This window comes from Pomacea canaliculata, linkage group LG11, assembly GCF_003073045.1.
Source record: "Pomacea canaliculata isolate SZHN2017 linkage group LG11, ASM307304v1, whole genome shotgun sequence".
In the NCBI taxonomy this organism is placed as follows: Eukaryota; Metazoa; Mollusca; class Gastropoda; order Architaenioglossa; family Ampullariidae; genus Pomacea; species Pomacea canaliculata.
The window spans coordinates 15,748,065-15,767,172 of NC_037600.1; the positions used below are offsets into that span (position 1 = coordinate 15,748,065).

The 19,108-nt window shown below is 40.6% G+C and overlaps 1 long non-coding RNA gene across 1 annotated transcript; it reads left to right on the plus strand.

Annotated features, from left to right (window-relative positions):
- Nucleotides 1–4,170: 4,170 nt before the first annotated feature.
- LOC112574939 lies at nt 4,171–4,977 on the plus strand. The gene is made up of 3 exons (XR_003101526.1): nt 4,171–4,270; nt 4,403–4,541; nt 4,935–4,977. It is a non-coding gene; the product is annotated as an uncharacterized LOC112574939 (long non-coding RNA).
- Nucleotides 4,978–19,108: the final 14,131 nt, after the last annotated feature.

Genomic DNA, 19,108 nt, shown 5'->3' on the forward strand with positions numbered 1-19,108 from the left:
CGTGTTCTCTTAACCCCCTTTCTTAACCCCCGTGCACTATTAGCGATTTTAGTAAGTGAATCAGCGACACCACCCCGTCCGCTCCTTGTAAGGAAGAACAACAAAAATATAATTTCTGACGAAGTGTGAATTACCCTTAGACAGAAGAAGACACATTCCCCGGAGCAACCTATCTAACGACATGAGTCTAGCTCCTCCAATGCCACCATTAAAGACAGTACCCAGCATATAAAACGTCCACAGAAAGTGATACCCGTGAAATCCCTTTGACGTCATCCGATTTCACTTTAGCTCTTTTAATTAGTTAATTAAATTGATTGATTAATGCAGCGTTCCTAAGTTGTACTGACCCCAGGGAACTGGGTATGAAGGGGACAGGGTATAACTCCTGCTACCCACGTCAACATAATCCTGCAGGAGAAAAATATGACAATAATCATATAGTCTCTCTCGTTCCACTACACAGCTCACGAGTCCCATCCCTCCTTTTCCCAAAACAACGGACTGTCATTTAACGTACAACAACAAAAAAATTTCTATAAAAGATCAACATGTAAATACATAAAACAAAAGGACTCCTCTTAAGCAGTGTTTCTCAAAGTGTTGTCCGCGGACCACTTGTAGGCCACACTCATGTCAGGTTATCCACGTCTGACAGTCATATGTCAGCAAAGTGATGTTTAAATCGCCAGATACACTAATTAGTCCTGTCTTGTTTTTACACGAGTTTTAATTTTATCAATGCCCAACTGCTCGTTCGCATAAAAAATAGAAAGTAGCTCTCAAACAACTGTTACCCTATCGAAACTCTGAAAAAATATAATATTAGCGAAGTGAATCATTTTATTTAGTGCTTCAGTTGTGAGTGGTGAATCATTTCATTTAGTCGTTTTGAAATATCGTGTGATGTTTTATTGTTTTTTCGTTGTAAACGTAAGTAAACTATAAATTTTGTCTTCATACTGCAGGCCTCTTCACCCGACCTTCACTCTTCACTCCCCCAACACACACCCGCGCACCTGTCGCTAGTCGACCCACTCCCGCTCTCCTCCGGTCACGGGGCTGTCACCCGGCAAGTACTGACCCCCCATCGCCAGCCTCTACCCTCCCTGTGTGCGTGTGTGTGTGCGTGCCATCTTCCATCCTACTCATATGCGACTGTAGCGAGTAGACCCTGGGTAGACTGACCTTTTGGGGTAAATGTGTCTCATAAGTACGAGGCGGGGTCGGGGGGGTAAACGGTGCATTTGCACTAACGGAGCACTCAGGTATTTTTAACACCGTCATCAGAAAGCTCATCTCTTTCTTTTCTGTTTTATGTTTTGTCCTCTGTTTACTTTCCGTTGTTTTCTTTTCATAAGCCATTTGGATATAAAGTGAAAACAGAAAAAAGTTGGAAGATGGTAAGCGATTTTTTTTTAGAATGTGGGTTAAGCTTCTAATGTCGGCCATGACGATTTGAGTGTAACGGTGACATACAAAGGTTCGTCTAGTATAATTTTTTTTCTTTTGGGGCGAGGGGGCTGAGGTTTTGTGTTTCGTTCTGAAATTGTCTTTTCCTGTGTAAACGTCTGTTCACTTTGAAGCATTACACTCTGATGCAGCATTTTATAGGGTGATGGACAAGAGAAGGAAATTGAGAAGCTACTAAAAACATTTCAATTTTTTAAAAACTGGTAAAGAAGAAGACAGGCAAATTATCAATTATCAAATTCATTGCAGAAACCATACACCCCATGTCGACAGACACCACTGCCGCCGCCTTTCTCAACCATCCGTGACACGTTGTGAGCACATGTAGCATCTTCGAACCCAAACTGTTTGCATGGAGAAGCGAGACGAAGACTGCGCTCGGAAAATACCGGACAGGTCCGAAGCTCGTTCCTTCTCTAAAGTTTACTCGCACGAGGCAGTTACGGTCTTCACACACAGAGGACACGCCCTGCGTTCAGACTGCGAATGACAGTGGGTGCAACAAGTGCGATATTCCCTACCTGATCTACGGTGAGTGGTCTATTAAAACAATTCTTTAAGTTCTCTTTTCGGAGAAGAATAGATGCTTCGTTAACGACCGATAAGTCAGTCAATGAAATTTTATATCAGGTTGTCAATATTGATGAGTTCCGGTATCGTCTTTAGTTTGCAGCAGCATATACCTATTTTTGTTTTCACCAACCATGTGATTGGCTTTATTCGTGTCCCCATGTACCTCGTCACCTTTGTTATCATATCGCTCGTCAAGGAGTCGCTCAATGTGAACAAAGGTCAGCTCGTGGCTTTCCATGGGCAGTGAGCTGAGTGGATTTTTTTTTATTTAAATCATTTTCTTTTGTAATCCTTTTCCCTTAACTTATAAATCACGTGCCCCAAGATACACGGCAGGACGGCCTGCGGGAGTAGAGCAAAGAATACCAGCTGCACAGGGACAAACACCTGTAATTATCAAGTGAGATCAACCTCTTTTTTACGCGTCTCACAGAACTACCCCTTCCTACCTTGTAAACCCCTCTCCCACAATTACTCACGTGCTTATTCCTACACTGCGCTAACAAAAAACATGCTTGTAATAGCATAAGTAGCATCAAAAATAGTAATAGGGACGAATCAACAGCTTGTTTACTTGTACAGAGCAATACGTAGTAGCATAATATCATTCGCAAGTTTTTACTTGAGCAGCGTTTGCTTTCCTGTTGCAGACAGCAGACGAGTTTCACAAGCTCCTTGAACATTCCCTGTGAGTGGTATAGTGCAGTATGTGGCTCTCTTCACACCTGAGGGCGCTGGTAAGATGCTGAAGGCACTGTTCTCCCCCGTCTGTGACCACGCGACTGCCGCTTGTCGCCCGCCATGTCTACATCTGACGTTACTGTCATCTGTACCGTCAAGGAAGAGGTCGTCAGATGGCGCTGCTACGTCAATTATACGAAGAGAGATGTCTGGAGATGTAGCAGGTGCCGAGACACCTTCCTTTCAATACTTCTGGCAGCCTGGTTCTGGCTTCTACGGCGAAAATCTCGGAAGACTCGCACAACCTTCGGTTGACATTTGTGAAGAAATTGTTTTATCTTATATCGGTACGTGAGTGATACGATTTTATCTCTTTTTTTAATATCGGTTTCCTGATTTTTAAAAAGTAACATGGGACATGCCGCCAATTTATGCACTTTATTTCTTGCTATTCCATTGTCGTGGCGCCAGCTCCCTCTCGGGTTTGGCTGTCGTCCGTCAAAAGTCCAGTCACCTGGCGTGTTTCATTACCTTCGCCAACCGTAGCGAGTATTCTGGCATTGGTTTCCGTAGCATCTATTTTTTATATGGTAGAGTTGTTAGTCCTGCCACAACCTAATTTACCTCTAGGTGAGTAGTTGAGGTCTCCACCTTAGTCGACTCTTACGACATGCCTGGCTGGATGGCGGGGACCCTATTCTTACAATGCTCGCAAGGCAAGCATACCCAGGGGTCCCACAGTATGCGATTGCCTTTCAGTATAGACCATCGGCGTGCAGAAAATTTTTTCTTCTGCATTGTTATTTCTATTGTAAAAATTTAAAACGTAACTGGAAGCATTCAACTGGGATCTCAGTACACTCGTATGCTTGGTTAAGACACCTGAGTGGCTAATAGACGGACCTCTAGCAATTCACTTTGACCACCAGAAAGTGTCTTCTGCACAATTTCGCTTTTTAAGCTTTTAAAATACATTTACAACTCTAAAACAAGGAAATACTTTCTTTCAAAAAAAACAAAAACACTCACGACACATGTCTATATATCACGTTTCATGTCTCTGTGGTTATCAAGAAACCATTTTTTTGTAGAATTTACTAACCACTGATCTCAATGAAACGTAACAGTCTGAAGTTGATTTTTCTATCTTCTAGACGCCGTGCCGGTGCCGTCACCAAAAGCGTGTTCACCCATGGTGACTATGGTACGTGCGATGGCCTCAGCTGTCTCTACGACTGATACAACAAGGTCATCGGTACAAGTTTCAAAGAAGTAGCGCAAAGGGGATGAGAGCAGTAATTGTCATCATTAATCAATGGTATTATATTTATGAAATCATATTTTTTATGGCTATATTTGTAAAACAAACGAAGAACTAACAAATACATGTCTTTGTAGTATTACTAAATAAACAGACTAATACGACGATTATTTATTTCTTCAGACCACTTGCAAAACAAACATGGACCCGACCTGAAGATTCAGGTGTTGTACGAAGATCACGCATCCAACGACTACAACAGCCTCTTCAAAACTATTTACGGTAATTGTATTTATAGAGGGAGCACTAAGTCCCTCGTAACTTTTAACTATTTCTACAAACTTAACAGACGAATTCCCTTTCTCAAATTTTTCTAGCAATTTAACAGACGATATTATTTTGTTTCTCTGGTAGGTCAAACCTCGTACATGACCAAGTTCACCAACGTGTTCCCTCTGGTTTGTGGCACTAATTTCTACAAGCAGTGTGTACCTGACAACACCTGTGACATCATCATGTCCTCATTCGCCACGATGTATTTGAGTAACGAGAGGTGGGTCATACAGAGCAGCACTTCATTAAAAAAAGCGTAAAAAAGCCCAAATCAACTGATGTCTGTTGCCGTGATATAGTCCTAGTTGCTGGCACGGCAAATAAACAAACAAACTGATGTCTAAAATATATAACCATCTTTGATCAAATACGATATTTTATTTCCTCCCCCCCCACCCCTCTGTCTCTCTTTCTTTCTCTTTCTTTCCCTTTCTTTCTCTCTCTTTCTCTCTGTAAGTTAGTTATTACTATTATTTTGTATCGATGTTCACTGAAAGGTGTTTCTCATTACTTCTATTTGTTCCGTGTAAAGGTTCTCACACAAGCAGTAGATTAAGAACCGTTGTTAAAATTAATTAATACTTAATAATGTGGATGAAATCACTGTGTTTAGTTACGTGAGATGCTCCAATACAATGTTCCCCTGGCGGTCGACATCAAGCAGGAGTTGCGCGCTCACCGCGAGGCTTGGCAGCACGTGACTGGAGACGTTTCCTCCCTCCACAGAGCAGCAGAAACTCAAACAGGCGAGAGTAGGTGGAGTTATGTGTCTGAACCATTTGGAAGATTATGTGCAGAGAGGAGTGAAGAGAAAAGAAAAAAAACTGATGTGGTAGGTCTCGTGATGTTCTCGTGTTTAAATGGACGTCTTGTGTCTGACCGTTTGTGTGCGTCATTTGTCCACGTCACTTTGAAGCAGAAAATGACGTCACTCTTGAGAGAAAAGCAGGTTGCTCTCAAAAAGGCCAACTAAGGGGGAAAATAAAAGTCTTCGTCCGCCATCTTCTTTATAACTCTCTCAGTGACAATCCTCTGAACTTGTGCCTCTTCGATTCGATTCATCTATAAATCTCTTCATCCTCATCCTCGTCGTCATCTGCGGGGGCTCGTCGAGCGTTGTGTGTGTGTGTGTGTGTGTGTAATAAGTCATGCTTACGCAAGGTAAGTGTAAGTTCGTCTATTACAATGATGCTATTGTGATAAAGATGACAATGATGATGTGGAGGAGGAAGGATGATGATCATTGGTGATGATGAGGAGTGAATGGATGGATGATGGTGGATGATGATGACGTACGTGCCACTGTATGACTAAATGGTAAATATGACTCAAATGTTTTGATGACACAATGACAGGAAGGGTAACGTTCAAAATGGGTGTGATAAACTGTGTAGACGTTAATATGCGTAACTGTGTCCATAACATTGTGACTAACGACAGGACAATAATATTAGAATAGGTGAGGGCATGGTGATTATAATAACATACATACATGTACATCTCACATATCAAAATAAAACTTCAACAATAATTTGAAGAAGCTATATATCTTTATATTGTCCTCTCCAGCAGGACTTCTTTCGATGTTCAGGCTGCCTAAACTCCTGGCGGAGCAACCCTCCACAGATCGAACCGCTTGACGCACCTACGCGTCTCGCTGAAAACTCACTTGGAGCGCGACACGCGAGAAGAAGCCGATTCCCAGACGAATATTGGACTTCTTTGATTTGAGCTGACAGAATTATACGTAGAAGGCATTAATTACAAAGAGTGTAATGAACAACAAATTATAAAATTCGCTGGGGTATTCTTGTTCTTTACATTTGTGTTATCATGCCATGTACAGTAACCGTAAAGTTAAATACTGCATCGAAACACAATAAGATACCTTGAACCAATCTATTTTCTGTTATTAGTCTGATCATCAGTCTATCTGAAACTGGCTTCGCTAAGCGATGTTCCAAACCAAATCAGTGTATATTCTCCAAGAAAACATTAAAGACAACAAAATTGCAGAGTTTTCATTCTTCGGTAGAGCTTCTCGATGATGGAGTTTTGCTATTGTGTCCAATGATCAGTTCAGACTAAGAGCCCTCCTGAAGTAACTCTGTCCCAAACACTCTGATGTTGAGTAGAGAACCTAAATGGCATCCAAAGTCATTTATCATGGAGACACGCTTATACGTTTTGTACCCTATAATGATTATATTGAGATTGAGATTGATTAAGATTATCACAGGAAACAGCTGAGGACAAAGTGAGCGAATAATGAAAACACAAGAAACTTTGACAAGCGCGCCAGACACGATGTTTAGTAAGTATGACTTATCGAAGTAAATCTTTCACGAATCTTTACGAATTCAATAATCTCTTAGAAAATTAGGATAAAAGAAACTGAATGAGTCGTTATGGAAGAGGATTCGTTAAACAATACTGAGAAGTATAACAATTTTCGATGCATGTTGTATAAGAATCAGAAACATTAAGAAATGTGAAGACGAAGATCAAGATTACATGACTCTTTCAATTTTAATTTCTATGGAAAGGACCAGAGGTTCGTGCAACCTCTCTTCCGCGACACCTCGTTACGGACTTTACAAGAATCTAAAAGTCCTTTCGAGAATGCTCCATGTCTCCAGTCCGACAGGCTGGTCTCAACTTTTGGTAAAGGACCCACGGAGTTCACATTTCACTTGCCCTGTCCAAAACAAAACACTGTGCACCGACAAAAGCTCACAGACTGATTGTCAGGGAGTGTAATTTCATGTTATCTCATTGACCTGACTAGCAAATCTCTGGAAAGATACCTACCATGAAAATTGGATTAAAATAATAAAATACAAATTATACCAGTAAAAATACGAACTGATAATATGCCAGATATATGCACACCACCGAACTCTAAAACAGAAATATATTATGTTTGTATAACCGAACCAATGAAACCGTGTTTTGTTTTTGTGTTTGTCTTAGATATAAATATAAGACTGAACTAATCAAATCGGTCTTCGTGACGAGAAACAAATCATTAACGTGGCATTACTGAATTTTACCATATAGACTCTAAACTACAGCTACTCCAACATGTTAAGTGGTGGCATTATTTGACCAAAACGATACATCACACGCGGTGTGACCTCTTAGTTTGCACGAATGATGTTGCTCAACTTTCTCTGCATCATTTGTCTCAGTCTTGCGATGAACGACTTCGAGAACACATTGAGAACACCCAATCTACCTGCGAGAATCATTACCCATAATCCGCGAACCGCCCAGCAGACTTCCATCAATCAATTGCTTGACTTGAACCCAGAACCTTTAGAAGACAGTAGTACGGATCCTTGTCTGCGCAGTCAACAAAATGACGGTAAATGAGTAAAACACCCTAATCTTTCCACTTGCTAAAGCCACATTCACTATTGTCAGAAAAAATTAAATGATCACGGTCGGCCAAGAATAAAAGGACAATATTAAGGTAACCACTTATTCTAAAATAACAGAAAGTTAATGTCTTAAGGGAGAACTAGTGCTACAATACCATTAAACTACAATGCGATACATAGTTCTTAAACAGGAATTAAACTTACCATTCATGAGAAACCATTAACCCATGATAAATTCATTGACTTTCACGCTATTGGGACGATGTCTTTTTTTGCTGTACACGGGGATGGTATTCTGGTTGTTCATATCTCTGTGTCAGGCACACTGTTCCTTCTCGCGTCTGGTAATCGTTTTACAGGGCCGCTGCTTGCCGTGATGTTAACTGCTGTCTCCCATGTTGTCTACACGATCTCTGATGGAAGCAGCTGAGGCCCGACCCCGAAGTCCTGTGCAGATTCTGAGACGAATTTCAACAATTATGTCGTGTAGAGTCACACTATGAAAATGAAAAAAACTTAAACTAAAATAAGGCGTTAAAAATATTTAGTGAAAATGTCCCTAATAAATAAGAAAGTACTTATTAGTCCTTATGTGATTTGTAAAGTTGTTCACATTAATCTTTCTCCTCATAGTCCTGTCACAACATCTAGGGTTATACATAACTACTGCTGCGCTTTCAAAGGCCAGACTTTTCTGTCCCTCATCAAAAAAATGAGTCTCTCTCTCGGGGGGAACAGGCGAGAGTGAGGATACTTGACAAGCAGGCCTGACGAAACAGGAGGAGGTGCAGGAGGTCTGGAGTCCTAGGGTACCCGCCTGCAGTAGGGAAGTGGAGTTGACAGGTGTAGGGGCATCATTGGTTAAGTCAGACCTGGCAAACGCCGGCCGCGGAGCCGATCGGCCCGCCTCCTGTCTCTGACCGGCCCTGCCCCTGGCCGCCACAGTAAATATACCTATATATACATATTGGTAAAACTATTAGTCCGGCCCTCTAGAACCATCCCAGTTTCTCATCCGGCCCCTTGGGAAAATTAATTGCCCACCACTGGTTAAGGGGGACAGGAAAGCGACCGAAAAAAAAAATCTGTAATAAAAGGAATAAAATGAGTGACAGATGACAGTACAAAAAAAAACATTTTTGCATGGTCCTTACAAAAGATTTCCAGTTCCTTATTTTCAGTGTGGTCAGACCTTTTTAGTAATATAACGGTGCGTTGTTTAGAAATTGTAGACTTAGTGCTTTGAGAAAAGTTTAAAATTATTCAGGAGGTTTCCGCAGGACAGATACAGAAAAAATACATCGTAGTTAGGATTTTAGATTATTTATTATTTACGTTATTTGTTTGTTTAGTAAACAGTGGGCAGGACTTTACAGGCTACCATTTTGTTATTTTGTGTGAAAGAGAACACGTAATTGTCTGAACCCCGCAAGTGTGTCCAAAGAGAGTGAGCGAGAGACACTACACTTGCGGTCGTGGACACAAACAGTCAACCGTCGGATCCTCTTTTATTGCTTTGAGTGAGTCAAGAAGTGCATGCCGCCACACCCTCTTACACAATTTTTACCACGCCAAGGACCTTTTCAAACATTCTCACTAGTCGGAACCTTTGTTCCGTCTATTAAGCAAACAACACGACATTCACCTTTGCAGGTCACGTGTCTCTTCTTAACTCCCCTTCATCCCCCCCCCCCCCCCCGTGCACTATTAGCGATTTTAGTTAAAGTGATCAGCGACACCACCCACTTCGCCCTCCTTTTAACGATGTACAACAAAAAATATCATTTTGACGAAATGTGATTTACCCTTCAGACAGAAGACACATTCCCCGGAGCACTTAATATAACGGCACGAACCTTACTCCTTCCAATGCCACCATTAAAGACCAGACCAGGAATATAAAAACGGTCCACAAAAGTGATACCCGTGAAATCCTTTTGACGTCTGTCCGGTTTCCCTTTAGCTCTTTTAATTAGTTAATTAAATTGATTGTTGCATCGTTCCTAAGTATGTTGTAACTGACCATCTCAGGAACTGGGGTGCATTGTTTTAGTTTACTTACTAGGGTTATAACTCTTACTACACAGCATCAACATACACCTAGGAGGAAGAAACTAATATCAATAATAATATTTCACACAATTCTACTCCGTACACTACATATAAGCTCTTACTGATCACCCATCCACTCCTAGTGTTCCCCACATAACAAACATCGAATGATCTTTATCTATCACCGACATTTCGCTACACATACAAAAAAAATTATTCTTTATTTAAAAAAAAACATTAAATACAATAACAATAAATGACTCTCTTAAGCAGTAGTTATCTCAAGTATTGTCCGCCATTAGTAGCCACACTCATGTCGTATTCGCAGCACTACACGTACATATGTCAGCAATATGATGTTAAAATCGTCAGATACACTAATTAGTCCTGTGTAAGTTGTCTTACCACCAATTAGATACATATATATTGATCAATGAGCCGTTTGTCAATTCTCGTCGCAATAATAAAACTAGAACACATCTCTAAGTCTACTTCTATCCTGTCGATATACTGTGAAATATATCTACCTCAATACTGGCGAATGATCATTTTTTATTGATGCGGGCACTCAAGTTGTCAGTGTGCCTCATTCTCATTTCTTTGTTTTAATCATTGTGATGTGAATCATTTCATTTATTCTTTGTTGAAATATGTGAGTGTAGAAGTTGTATGTCTCGTGTACAACATAATAACTAAATCTTGATCTTCATACTTTACATACTACATGACGTAGCGATGAGCTACAACTTCTACTTCAGCCCGACCTCCACGCTTCACTGCCCCAAACACACCTGCGCAGCCTACGTCCTGTCGCTAGTCGACCACTTCGCTGTCCTCGGTCACGAGCCCCGGTACTTACCCCCCATCGCCAGCGGCTACGCCGTCGCGCGTTCTCGCGTGTGTGCGTGCATCTCCATCCTACTATATGCGATGTCCCAAACTACCATTGATATAACGTAATAAAATGATTTTTTAATTTATGTAGGCCTACCTAGAAGATGCGGATCCGTCCTGACTGTAGCTAGTAGACCCGTGTAGACTACCTTTGGTAAATGGTGTGTCATAACTAGAGCGGTGATATATGGCGCATGTGCATTTGCACTTAACGCGAGCACTCGGTAGAAAAAAGTTGCAGATGCAATGCGATATTTTTGAGAATGTGGTTAAGCTTCTAATGTCGCCATTGCGATTTGAGTGTAACGCGACTTACAAAGGTTCGTCTAGATATTTTTTTCTTTTGGCGGGGCGAGGAGGATTTGTAGTTTCGTCTGAAATTGTCTTTTTCCTGTGTAAACGTCGGTTCACTTTGAAGCTTTAACTTCTGATGAGCATTTTAGAGTTATGGACAAGAAGAAATTGAGAAAGAAGCTACTAAAAAACATTTCAACTCTTTAAAACTGGTAAAAGAAGACATGCGGAATTATCAATTATCAAATTCAAGGCAGGAAAACCATACACCCCTTGTCCACAGAAACTATTTGCGCCACCTTTCTCAACATCCGTGACACGTGTGAGCACATTGTAGCATCTTCGAACCTCAAACTGTTTGCATGGAAAGAAGCGAGACGAGACTGCGCTCGCCGAATAATACCGGACAAGTCGAAGCTCGTTCTTTCTCTAAAGTTTCTCGCACGAGCAGTTACGGTCTTCACACACAGAGACTCCACCCTGCGTTCAGACTGCGAAAGACAGGGCATTGCAACAGTGCCATATTCCCTACCTGATCTACGGTGAGTGGGTCTATTAAAAACAATTCTTTCAATTCTCTTTCGGAGAAGAAGAATAGATGCTTCTTACGACCGACAGTCAGTCAATGAATTTTTGCATCCGGTTGTCAATATTGATAGTTCAAAGTATCGTCTTGAGTTTTGCAGCAACAACACAAGAGTTGCTTTGACCAACCATGTGACTGGATTATCCTGATCCCATGTACCTTGTCACTTGTTAATCATATCGCTCTCAGGAGCCGCTCAATTGAAAACAATGCTCGTGGCTTTCCATGGGCAGTGAGCTGAGTGGTTTTGTTTTGTTTTGTTTTGTTTTTTGTCAAATCATTTCCTTTCATAATCCTTTTCCCTTAACTTATAAAGCACGTGCCCCAAGGTAAGCAGCAGGACAGCGTGCGACAGTAGAGCAAAGAATACCAGCTGCACAAGGCACAATCACCTGTAATTAGCAGCTGCAGTGTCACACCAACCTCTTTTTCCAGCATCTCATAATACTACAAGTTCCTACATTGTAAGCCCCTCTCCAACAATTACTCACGTTCTTATTCCCCCACTACGTGAAAAAATACCTGCTTGTAAAAGCAGAATTATTATCAAAAATAGTAACAAGGATGAATCAGCGAGCTCTGTTACATGTACAGCGCCAATACGCCCACATAGTAGCATAATATCATTCGCAAGTTTTTACTTGCAGCGGTTTGCTTTCCTGTTCAGACGGCAGACGATTTCAACAAGCGCTCCTTTACATAACCTTGAGTGAGTGTTCAGTGCAGTTAATGTCGCTCTCTTCACACCTGAAGGCCCTGTAAATGCTGAAGACTGTCTCCCCGTCTTGTGACCACGACTGCCGCCTTGTCGCCCGCCATGTCTACATCTGACGTCACTGTCATCTCTACCGTCAAGGAAGAGGCCGTCAGATGGCGCTGCTACTCAACGAACGAAAGAGAGATGTCTGTGGAGATGTAGCAGTGCGCAACACCTTCCTTGCAATACTTCTGCAGCCTGGTTCTGGCTTCCTACGCGAAAAATCTCGGAAGACAGACACAACCTGCCGTTACATTGAAGAATTCTTATCTTATATCGTACGTGAGTGATTTAATTTAAATATTTAATATCGGTAGACTGATTTTTAAAAAATGTGACATGCGACATGTCACCCAATTATGCACATTATTCTTACAATGCTGCGCAGAGTGCCGTGTGTGTGTGTGTATAGACACCAGCGTTGTTCACGAAAGATTATAAAGCACATCTTGAACTAAACATACCAAGCACACAAAAAGATTGGACACATGGCCTAGTCATGAACGACGTGTGTCGCCGTAGAATTTATTTCATGAATCAAGCCGAAAGGAATGATTTTCATGTAGCTGAAAGTTTCGATCACTTGTAACTCGTTTCATTTTTATTTCTTCCTTTAGTTTTGACCATCGAGTGCAGATAGTATAATTTTTTTCTTCTGCCCAGTGTTATTTTATTGTAACAACTTAAAAACTCAGTTGGAGATTCAACGGCGGATCTCACTACATTCGTCTAGGTTGGTAAAGACACCTGAGTGGCTATCAGACGACCTCGAGCAATTCATTGACCCATCGAAAGTGATTGTGTTGCCATATTTCTCTTTAGCTTTAAAATACAACTCTAAAACAAGGAAAGACTTTTTTCAAAACAACACACACACACGTTCCCATGTTGTCCTATATATCATGTTTTATGTCTCTCTCGTTATCAGAAACCATTTTGTGGAATTATAATACTGACAGTATTTAACGGAACATATAGCCTGCTGTGATTGTTCTAGCTTCTAGACGCCGTGCCGTGCCTTACCAAAAGCGGTTCACCATGTGGACTTGAACGTGCGCAGGTAGGTCTCTACGACTGATTACACAAGGTCATCGGTAATAAAAAGTATGCAAAGTGGAATTTCTTCATTAATCAATGTATATATTATGAAATCATGTTTTTTATTTCCTAATTTGTAAAAAAAAAAAAAAACAGAATGAAATAAATAATTAAGCAGACTGGTGACGAAGAAACTGAGAAATAAGTACTTGTCTTTGTAGTTTATTAAATAAACAGACTAATAACGATATTATTGCTTCAGACCACTGTCGAAACAAACATGCCCGATCGAGATTCAGGTTACGAAGATCACGCATCCAACGAGCTACAACAGCCTCTTCAAACTATTTACGTAATTGTATTCATAGGAGCGCACTAAGTCCCTCCGTAGCTTTGTTTTATCTTAACATACTTAACGTATTTCTACAAATTTAAAGATGAATTCCCTTATCTAAATTCTCAATTTTCTACCAATTTAACAGACATATTTTTTGTTTCTCCTGGTAGCGCTCAAACTTCGTACATGACCAAGTTCACCAACGTGTTTCCCCTGGATGCTGCACTAACTTCTTACAAGCAGTGTGTACTGACAAACCTTGACATTAATCATGTCCTCATTCGCCACGATTATTTGAGTAACGGATGGGTCGGACCACAGAACACTTCATTTTAAAAGAAACGTAAAAAACCCCAAATCTGTAATGTCTATTGCCGTGCATATAGTCTAGGTTGCTGACACGCATTAAACCACAAATAAAACAAAACAAACTGATGTCTAACAACTATATAACCAGTTTGATCAAATACCGATATTTATTCCTCCTTTCTCTGTCTCTCTCTCTCTCTCCTCTCTCTCTTCTCTGTAAGTTAGTTATTACCATTATTTTTATCGATGTTTACATGGATATTTCAGTATTATTCTTTAATGAATCCTCACTTTACTCAATAAACGTTTTACTATTTTAGAAATGTTCACTGAAGTTTGTTTCTCATTTAATTTCTATTTGTCCGTCGTAAAGTTCTAAAGCAACGGTAGACTAAGACGTGTTTAAAATTAATGTATACTCGATAATAATGAATAAGATCACTATGTTTAGTTAGTGATATGCTCCATTAGCCAATGTTCCCCTGGCGGTCGCATCAGAAGCGGAGCTGCGCGCTCACCGCGAGGCGCAGCACGTGACTGCAGACGTTCCTCCTCCACAGAGCAGCAGAACTCAAAACCACAAGTGAGTAGGTGGATATACGTCGGTCGAAATCATTGGAAGATTATGGGCAGAGAGAGTGAAGAAACGAAAGAAGCTGATTGTCTAGTGATCTTTTATGTCTTGTTGTCTCGTTACAATGTGTTTGTGTCTGACTCTACCCTGTGTCTGACGTCTATCTGCGTCTTTGTCCCACTCATTTGAAAGCAAGAAAATGACTCATATATAGAGCAAAAGCAGTTCTTCAAAATGGCCAACTAAGAGGAAACAACCTCTTCGTCCTCCATCTTCTATAATTCTCTCAGTACAGCGCCTCTCAACTTGGCCTCTTCCATGTATCCATAAAATCTCTTCATCGTCAATTCCTCGTCGTTATCTGCGGGCTCGGTCGAGGTTCATTTTTGTGTGTGTGTAATACGTGTGCCTACGGAAGTAAGGTACGCTCGTCAATTACATCGATCTATGTGAAAGGATGAGAATGATGAAACAAGAGTAGGAGAATGGAATCGAATGATGAGGATTGTGATGATGAGGGTGGATAGATGATGTGGATGATGAGGACGGATGTCCACTGTATGTGAATATTGACTCAAATGACCATTGACAGAAAGCGTTAACGTTCAGATGGGTGTGATAAACTGTTGTAGACGCTAATAACTGTGTCCATTCGATTGTGTCCAAACATTGTGACTAACGACAGGACAATAATTGTTAAAAACAGTGAGTAGGATCGCATTATAAAACATGCGTACATCATCAACCAAATCAAATAAATCAAAACAATAATTCGAAGCAACTATATATATTGATATTGTGTTCTCCAGGTGGACTTCTTTCGATGTTCAGGCTGCTTAGACTCCTGGACAAACCGTCCCCACAGACTCGAAATTTGGCCTACCCTCTCGCTGAAGTAGCGAGAAGAATGCGTCCAAGATATTTGACTTGCTTTGTTTGAGTTGGAAGAATTATAGTGAAGATTAATTACAAAAGTGAATAAAATTATAGAATATTTACATTATTCTATTTTACATTTGTCCATTAACAGTAAACTGAAAGTTTAGATACTGCATCCGAACACAATTAGATTAAACTTCAACCATCTATTTCTGTTATAGTCTGGTCATCAGTCGTATCTGAAATGGCTTCGCTAAGCGATGTTCCAAACCAAATCCATATTATGCTTACAAGAAACATTTAACAGAAAAATTGCAGTTTCATTCTCTAAGAGTTTATTTGTCCAGATCAGTTCACTAAAGAGCCCTCTGAAGTAACGTGTCCCCAAACATCGATGTCAGAGTAGAACCTAAATAGCAGCTCAAAGTCATTTATCAGTCATTAACTTATACATATGTAACCTATAATGTTGTATTTGAATTGAAAAGATTATCATGGAAAAAGCTTATGAAAGATGAAGAAATGAAAAACAAGAAACCTTTGACAACGGCAGACACGAGTGAGTAAGTACGACTTTATCGAAGAGTAATCGAATCTTACGAATTCTAATAATCTCTTATTTAGGATAAAAAATAAACTGAATGATGTCTTTATGGAAGGGCCTTTGTTACACGAATACTGAGAAGTATTATCAATTTTTTTTCTTGGATTAAACCAAATGGTTTGTTATAAAAAGGGATTTCCAGAACCTTTAAAAGAATTGTGAAGGGGAAGAATTTCAAAAGGATGTTGGGAACATTTGGGGGGGGGGGGACCTCTTTTTTTTCCCCCAAAAAAAAAAATTTTTATTGTTTTTTTTTTTTTTAGGGGAAAAGGGGAGTTCCAGTCGTGCCCTCTTCCGCTGACATACCGAACTTACAGGAACTAAAAGCTCCTTTCGAAATCGCCCATTCTCCAGTCCGACAGGCTGGCTTAACTTGTAGAGACCCACAAGAGTTTCTCACTCATTGCTCTGTCAAGAAACTATGGCGACAAAAGCTACAGACTGGTCAGAGTAAAAAAATTTCCGCCGTCTCTTTTTACCTACAACATACTTCTCTGAAAGATTTTGTTGTTTTGTTGTTGGTTGTTTGTTTGTTTTGTTTTGTTTTGTTTTTTTTGTTGTTTTTTTTGAGATATTAAAAGATTGAAAAACTAAGTCAGATCGTATTTTGAATAAACAAACATATATGTGTTGTTATTGTCGTGAATGTTTACTTATTTGTTAAGTGGGTCCATATATTCTGCACGATGCGTTGACGGACAGAGTGATGTTTGCTCAACTTCTCGCAGAGCATTTTTATCTTGTGCTGATTGCGACTGTGAGAAACACCTGAGAAACACACGACCTGCTGAGAACACTGCCCAAATCCAACGCCTCCAGCAGACGTTCATTCAAAAAGTGCTGACTTGAACCCAAGAGGACTTTCAAAGTGAATATTTGTGGTAATTCCGCTCACGAAGTCAAATGACATGATGCCAAATGCATTATAAACATTCTTGTACTACTTATACTGGCTTAGTGAGGATTTTATTATTATTATATTTATGTTATTTTGTTTTGTTAGTAAACAGGGCAACTTCTTACAGCAAATTCATTTTGTTTATTTGTGTAAAGAACACGTAATTGTCTGGACCCGCAAGTGTGTTCAAGAGAGTGAGCGAGAGACACGGTACTAACGTATCGTGACCCACCAACCCAAACGTCGTGATCTCTTTTATTCCTGAATGAGTTAAGAGTGCATCCGCCACACCCTCTTACACAATTTTTACAGGACAAGACTTTAACCTCTCAGAGTCGAACCAACAAAGACGTTCACCTTCGCAGTCACGTGTTCTTTAACCCCCTACTCCCCCGTGCACTATTAGCGATTTTTGTAAGTGTCACACACCACCCACTTCGTTCTTAATGAAGAACAACAAAATATCATTTTGACGAAAATTTATTTACCCCAACAGAAGAACATTTCCCTGAGCACCTGTCTAACGACATGAGTCTAGCTCCTCCAATGCAACCATTAAAGACAGTACCCAGCCTATAAAACTTCCACAGAAAGTGATACCCGTGAAATCCCTTTGACGTCTGTCCGATTTCACTTTAGCTCTTTTAATTAATTAATTAAATTGAATGATTGTTGCCTAAGTTTTACTGACTCCATGGAACTGGGTCTGTGGGGGATACCCACGTCAACAAAATACCGGACAGGCCCGAAGCTCGTTCCTTCTATAAAGTTTTCTCGCACGAAGCAGTCAGGGTCTTCACACCAAGAGGACACATCCCTGCGTTCAGACTGCGAAAGACAGCTGCGTGTGACAATAACGATATCCCTACCTGATCTACGGTGATGGTCTATTAAAACAATTCTTCAAGTTCTCCTTCGGAAAAGAATACATTGCCTTCGTAACGACGGAATCAGTCATTCAATGAAATTTTGGATCCGTTGTCAATTTGATGAGTTTACAGTATGTCTTGAGTTGTAGCAGCAGTTATTACAAAGATTTGTTTGACCAACCATGTGACTGACTTTATTTGTGTCCCCATGTAACCTTGTCACCTTGTTATATCACTCGTCAGAGCTGCTCAATGTGAACAAAGGTCAGCTCGTTGCTTTTCCATGCCAGTTAGCTCAGTGCGTTTTCTTTGTCAAACCATTCCCTTTCGTAATCCTTTCCATTAAACTTATAAAATCACGTGCCCAAGCGCCTGAGACCGCGACGGCCTATAGCAAAAGAAATACCATACTGCACAGTACACGCCACACCTGTACCATTAGCGAGCATGCAGTGTCACACTCACCTCTTCTTCAGCCGACATATATATCTATCTCCCTCCACTACTATTGTAACCCCACTAAATACTCATTGCACGTCCTTCCTCCACTACTGTGAAAAAAAAACCTGCTTTAAAAGCAAAATTAACATCAAAATAGTAATGGATCAATAGCACACTTGTTTCCTTGTAGAGCGCAGATGTGTAAAACACGATGCAGACGCAATTTTTTACATGAGCAGCTTTGATTCTTTGTGCAACGGCAGACGAGTTACAACTCCTTGAACATTCCCTGTGATTGAATGGTTCAGTGCAGTAATTGTCCCTCTCTTCACACCTGAAGGGCGCTGTAAGATGCTGAAGACTGTGCTCCCCCGTCTTGTACCACGACTGCCGCTTGTCGCCCTCAATCTTCATCGACTCACTGTCATCTCTACCGTCAGGGAAGAGGGCTCAGATGGCGCTGCTACGTCAACGATACGACGAGAAGTCTGAGATGTGCAGTGCGCGACACCTTCCTTTCAATACTTCGGGCAGCCTTTCTGCCTGCTATTGCGCAAAATCTCGCGAAGACTGACACAACCTTCGTTGAATTTGTGAAAAGTTTTATCTCATATCGGTGCTAATGTATGATGATCGATTTTATTTCAGTATTTTTATATCGGTGATGATTTTTAAAAGTGACTATAGACCATGCCACCAATTATACACGTTATTTCTTACTACGTCAGCCCAGCATAGTGCCGTGTGTGTGTTTGTGCGTAGGGCACCAGCATAGTTCATAGAAAGTTATAGAAAGCACATCTTTGAATTAATACCCAAGCCAGCACGGAAGCATGGGGACACATGTACCTGTGTCATGAACTTGGTGTGTC